Source organism: Microtus ochrogaster, chromosome 10 (assembly GCF_000317375.1).
Source record: "Microtus ochrogaster isolate Prairie Vole_2 chromosome 10, MicOch1.0, whole genome shotgun sequence".
Lineage (NCBI taxonomy): Eukaryota > Metazoa > Chordata > Mammalia > Rodentia > Cricetidae > Microtus > Microtus ochrogaster.
In genome coordinates this window covers 54,110,842-54,117,279 of record NC_022016.1, presented here as the reverse complement: position 1 = coordinate 54,117,279, position 6,438 = coordinate 54,110,842, and the positions used below count along the sequence as shown (strand labels likewise).

General features: G+C 41.8%; 1 protein-coding gene across 11 annotated transcripts in view; it reads left to right on the top strand.

Moving 5' to 3' along the window:
* Pum1 (pumilio RNA binding family member 1) overlaps positions 1-6,438 on the top strand; it is a 117,358-nt gene that overhangs the window by 21,580 nt on the left and 89,340 nt on the right. The gene's annotated exons all lie outside the window — the stretch shown is intronic.

Genomic DNA, 6,438 nt, shown 5'->3' with positions numbered 1-6,438 from the left:
TAACTATACAATAGTCTGTATACGACTTATTTTTTAAATAAATATGAAAATTTTTAGAAAGTTTATTGTGTCCATGTGAATGCTTTGTGTACCCACTTCTCTATATATGTACAGATATGCTTGGAGGCCAGAAGACGGCATTACATCCATTAAGCTGGAATTAAAGGTGACCAGTGGTGTTGGGAATCAGACTGATCTGAAAGTGGAACGAGCGCCCTAAACATAGAACCCTCTAGCTCCATGAAAGCTCACTCTTAATTTTGGCTATTAATGATCTGTTTCTAGAAAGGTAATGGTTTGAGTGCTTCTTAAATTTGTATAGGTGTGGGTGTGTGAGTGGGTGCGTAGGTGTATGGCTGTGACTGTTTTCCTTATGGAACTCAGATTGGCCTTGAACTCATCTTGTGACCTCAAGTTCAATTTCTCCCTAAAGTTTAAGTGATTCTTTTAAAAGTCTCAGGTTCCCCAAGTGCTGGGATCATAGGTGGTGCCATCACACGTGCTCCTGAAGGATTTACTAAAGAAGAATAATTTTATTTATTACTTTATTTTTTAATAATTTATTATCATTTTATTATATGCATATAAGTGTTTTGCCTGCAACTATGTGTAGGTAAACCACATGTGTGCTGGTGTCCACAGATCAGAAGAGAGGGCATCAGATTCCCTGGAACTGGAGATAGATGGTTGTGAGTTGCCATGTGGGTGCTGGAACAAGAGCTATTAATTAACTAAGCAGTGTTCTGCTTGCATGTATACCTACATGCCAGAAGTCACCAGATCTCATTATAGATAGTTGTGAGCCATCATGTGGGTGCTGGGAATTGAATAAGGACCTCCAGAAGAGTAGCCAGTGTTCTTAACCTCTGAGCCATTTCTCCAGCCACCTTCCTCCCTTACCAAAAACATCTTGCTGTGTATTCAGTACTGATCTATCATTTGTGGTTTGAATGAGAATAACCCCAAAGCTCATATATTTGTATGCCTAGTCCCCAGGTGGTGACTGGCTTGGAGGGATTAGGTGTGCCTTTGTTGGAGGAGGTACTTCGTAACACCCGATTCTGTGTTACACCCTCGGTACAGTTTGCGTGCCACTGTACCTTTGGCAAGTCGGGCAAGGGCCTGGAGATTAAAAGAACACACACAGAGACCAGGGTCATTCTCGAAAGGAGACCAGCCAAATGCCGGTTTATTCAAGACTTGGGGCAGTCCTTAAGCACCTAACTGCTGCACTAGGACCTCTGCCCAGGCAGGTGGGAAATTACCATATTAACAAAGAAGTCAATGCCCTATAGCTAATCACCAGGCTGGGCAAGGAGAACACAAAAACAAACAGGATGCTTAGTTAGCTGACCAGAAACTGTCCTCCAGATGCACCCCAGGAACAAGGGCAGACCAGGGCCCTACAGTACACGGCTGAGTGTGGGCTTTAGGTTTCAAAAGCTAATGTCAAATTCAGTCTGCTCCTGCTCCCTGTGGATCAGGAGGTAGCCTAGCATTTAGCTCTTTTCTAGTACTATGCCTGCTGCCATGTTCCCTGCTGATATGATCATGGACTCGTTTCTGAAGGTATAAGCAAGTCTCCAGTTAAATGCTTTCCTTTATAAGAGTTGTCTTTGTCATGGTGTGTCTTCACAGCATAGAACATTGACTAAAACTGTAACCCACTCAGTAGTCCACACTCTCCTACCTTTGCTTTCTTTTTCTTTCTTACTTTACTTTTTTTTGTTTTGTTTTGTTTTTGAGGCAGAATTTCTCTGTGTATCTCTGGCTGTCGAATTTACTCTGTAGACTGGCCTCAATCACATTCACACCACCACCCCCCGGCAGCTTTTGTTTCTTCTTGTAATTATGGTTGCATCTATGTGTGAGAATGTGCACATCCAGGTGCCTGCAGAGGCCAGAGGTGTTGAACTCTCTTGGAGCTGAACTTTTAGGTGCTTGTTAAGCCTTCTAACATTTGTGCTGGGTCCTCTGGAAGAGCAGTCATTATATATGTGCTCTTAACCATTGAACCATCTCTTCAGCTCCTAAAATTGTTTCTTGAGCTGGGAGTGTATGTGTATGCTGCCATGCTAGGGTACCCAGGGTTAAGAGGCTCTACATCTGTTGTATTCCTTCCCTTCTTCCCTCCCTTCCTCCCTCTTGCCTTCCTTTCCTTTCTCCCTCTCTCTTGACAGGGTTTCTCTGTGTAATCTAGGGAACTTGCTCCCACTGTGTATTACTCTACTTTGAGTCTTTATGTACATATGTTTCTGATAGAAATTTAGACATGTTTTAGGGTGCTGGAGGAGTGGCTCAGAGCCTAAGTGAATTTGTTGCTCTTCTCCAGATTCACTACTCAGCACCTACATGGTCCTGTTAACTCTAGTTCCATAGGATGTGACTCCCCTGGCCTCTCAGGCAGCAGGCACACACATGATGCACAGACATAAATGCAGGTCAGTGCTCATACACATAAAAAATTTAGACATTTTAAATAGCTATATCAAATTCTGTAACTTCTCCCAGGCGGGGCATGCCTTTAATCCCAATATTTGGGAGGCAGAAGCAGGTGGATCTCTGAGTTTGAGGCCAGAGTGAGCTTCAGTACATCCAAAGCTACACAAAGAAACTGTTTTGAAAGGTGCTCTCCAAATTCTTTAAAACACATGTTGTATTTAATAACTCTTCCTCTTTTATACTGTTTGTTAATCTCTCCATTATAACGTCAAGTTTGAGATCTTTGTCAGTAAATCTTTGCCCATATTTCTGATTATTTGCTTAGGCTTTAGATTCCTAGAAGTCAGTTTATCAGATCAGGGGGCATGGATATTAATAAAACTCATAAAATTTATTGTCAGATTCCTAGAAAAGCCAGTAAATCATGCTGGTTTCCCCCGAGGCAAAATAAGAGTCATTTGACAGAAGCTTCCTCTAGGGGTATGATTTCTGCTTTTTTGCCACTCCCATTTGCTCTCTTGGCAATCATAAGATTGTAATTTAAAGGTACAAATATTCATGTAGATGACTCAACTTTTAATTTAGCTAGATGTTCAAAGATCACATGGGGGAAATATGAGCAATTTTTATGGTATTGCCAGTCATGTTAGCACGTAGCCCTAGTATGTTACCTCAGGAATAAAGGGAGAGAGGCCCACCATGGCCCTCCTCAGTTCTCAGACTTCCAGTCCATTTCAGCTGGATCAGTAGAGACAGGTCTTCCTTATCAGTGTGGGCTTGCCTGATGAGTAGTAATTTCTCCAGTGAATCTGTTTTAAAACTGATCATTCTCACTGGTAATATCCCCTCTCCCCTTTTTTCTTTTCCTTTTTTGATGCAGGGTCTTACCATGTAGTCAAGGCAGACCTCAAACTCAATGACCATTTTTTTGCTATTACTGAGTCAATACTGATTTCCTATACCATGGTAGCCTCTCTCCAACAACAGATGGAATATTCTCATTTCGTAGTAAATTGTGCTTATTTGCAAAGTTTTTGTCTTAAATTTCTGCTGTGTTAAAGGTGACTTTCATTGTCTACAGATACTGGACGCTCACTGAAAATCCACTCTGTACGTTCTCACAAAATAGAACAAAAAGGGAAATGTGTAGTATTTAGACTAAAACTGGAGCAAAATTCTGAGGCACTAATTTTTTGAACTCAACCTGTTGTACTAAGATACCCTTACCCCATGGAGATATTGTCTCACCCATTATGTAGCTCTAGCTGACCTGGAACTCTGAGACCAGGCTTGTAAATGGAGGCTGCTCATTAGTTTCCTGGCTGCCCGGACCCAAATAATCACACAGAAACTATATTAATTACAAGACTGCTTGGCCAATGACTCGGGCATATTTTTTGCTAGCTCTTACATCTGGAATTAGCCCATTTCTATTAATTTATGTATTGCTACGAGGCTGTGGCCTAATGGTAAGGTTCCTGTGTCTGTCTCTTTTGTCAGCTACATGGTGTCTCCTTGACTCCATCTATTCTTTCTATATTTCTTCCAGCTTGGCTGTATTTTGCCCTGTCATAGGCCAGAGCACTTTTATTCATTAACCAAAAAAAGCAACACATACAGAAGGACATCCCACATCACAGGCTAGCCTGGAACTTACTGAAATCTGCTTGTCCTTATTCCTGTAATGTTGAATTTATGTGTGCCACCACATAGCTTTTGTTCTAAATCTCCTTCTCCTCTGTGTAGGGGTTGCAAGCAAGCACTGTATCACTCAGCCATATCCCCACCCCTGCCTCTCTTTTTAGAGATTTAATTGAATGTATGAGTGCTTCGCCTGCATGTATGCATATGTACCACCTGAGTGCCTTCTGCCATGGAGGTCAGAAGAGGGTAGTTGATTCCCTGGAACTGGAGTGACTGATGTTTTTGAGCTGCCATCTGAGTTTCTATGGGAGAACAGCAAGTGCTTTTAACTGCTGATCATTTCCAACCCTTCACTTAATATTTTATGAGACTATTACTTAGAAATTTGTTCCAATTCAGTTTTAAACAGTTTTGGGTAAACATTTATTTTACCTATCTACCTACCTGGTTATTCATTCACCTATTTATTCATTCACCCATCTATTTATTTATTGATTGATTGATTGATTGGTTTTTTTGAGAAAGGGTTTCTCAGTAGGTAGCTTTGGAACCTGTCCTGGAACTAGTCCTGTAAGTAGGCTGGTCTCCAACTCACAGAGATCCACCTGCCTCTGCCTCCCGAGCGATGGGATTAAAGTAAAGATGTGCGCCACCACCACCTGATTTAATTTACTTTTTACTTTTTCTGTTTGTTTTCTTTTAAAATTGCTATTTCAGAATGAAACTTTACTGTTACTAGTTTTATGTGCTATTTACAAATCACTATTTTTTTAAAGGCAAGTAATAGCTTTCTATGTAGTCATAAATAATAAGCCACTTGAATAAGCCTATACCTTAATAGCTTTCAGACAGGACTCATGTTTATATTTAGTAGGGCCTTCAATATCAGTTAACTAATCTCTCTCCAATTAAAGAAGTGGCCTTGCTGTTTTCCTTTTCCCCTCCTACCCTCCCTCTCTTCCTGTTTTGCAAGGTGGGGTTTCTCTGTAGTTTTGGAGCCTGTCCTAGAACTCTGGACCAAGCTGGCCTCGTACTCACAGAGATCCGCCTGTCTCTGCCTTCCAAGTGCTGGGCGTAAAGGTGTGTGCCACTACTATTCGGCCTATCTGTTGGTTTTCAAATAGAAGTTTCTTTTTTTTTTAAATATTTATTTATTATGTATACAATGTTCTGTCTGTGTGTATGCCTGCAGGCCAGAAGAGGGCACCAGACCTCATTACAGATGGTTGTGAGCCACCATGTGGTTGCTGGGAATTGAACTCAGGACTCTTAACCTCTGAGCCATCTCTCCAGCCCCCAAATAGAAGTTTCTTATAGGTTAGTGAATACTGACTTAGTGACAGTTTGTCTCGTCTAAGTTTATGTCTTGCATATGCTATAAAGGTCTCTACGAACTGTTGCACCCAGCAGTTGAGTAATAATCTGAGCATGTTCGTCAGTCGTGTTTTGTAAGTGGTGCTAAGGATTAACACCCCCGCCCCCCAGGAACTCTTTACTGGTGAGGTAGGTCCATTCATTCCTTAGCACCAGTGTCTGTTTGCTTTAGTTTTATTCTCTGGTCCCAGTGACTGCTTTATTATTCTGTGGCTTTTTAAAGTGAACAAAATGAAATGATAGTTTATGAAGAGTGTATATGTGTGAGTCATTAACTTTAAAAAAATTTTGGAGCCAGCCTGTTTTACAGGACAGCTAGGGCTGTTAAACAGAGAAACCCTGGCCCGTCTGCAAGCCCTCCCCCTTTTGAGTTCTAGTGTGCTTGCCCTAGCCTTTTAGGAGTCCCCCTCCTCCCATTCTACTTTAGGCCAGCAATGTGTCACAGTTGGGAGAAACAGAATAGGAATGGTCAAGAATTTTAGGGGAGTGCCTCCTTTCTTTCTCTCTCCCTCCCTCCCTCTCCCTCCCCTCCCCTCCTCTCCCCTCCCCCCCCCCTCTCTACTCTTCCCCCCTCCAAGGTTTCTCTGTATCCCTGGCTGTCCTGGTACTCTACAGTGGACCAGGCTGGCCTTGAACTCAAGAGATTTATTTGCTTCTGCCTCCTGAATGCTGGGATCAAAAGCATGGGGCACCATAGCCTAGCATTCTTTTTCTTTTCAATGACAATCGGAAAAAAAAAAAGGTAATGTTATCATGGGCATAAAGCAGTGATTTATTTGGGGATATGGGGCAGTGTTTGAATGTCTGCACTTAGTTTTTTGGTTTGGCTCAGAGTTGAGATGGCAGAAGAACGGGTATATGGGTATACATTGAAATGTACATTTCAGAAAATAAGATGTTCAGACTTTTACTAGGGAGACAAAACTTTTTACACACACACACACACACACACACACACACACACACACACACACACAC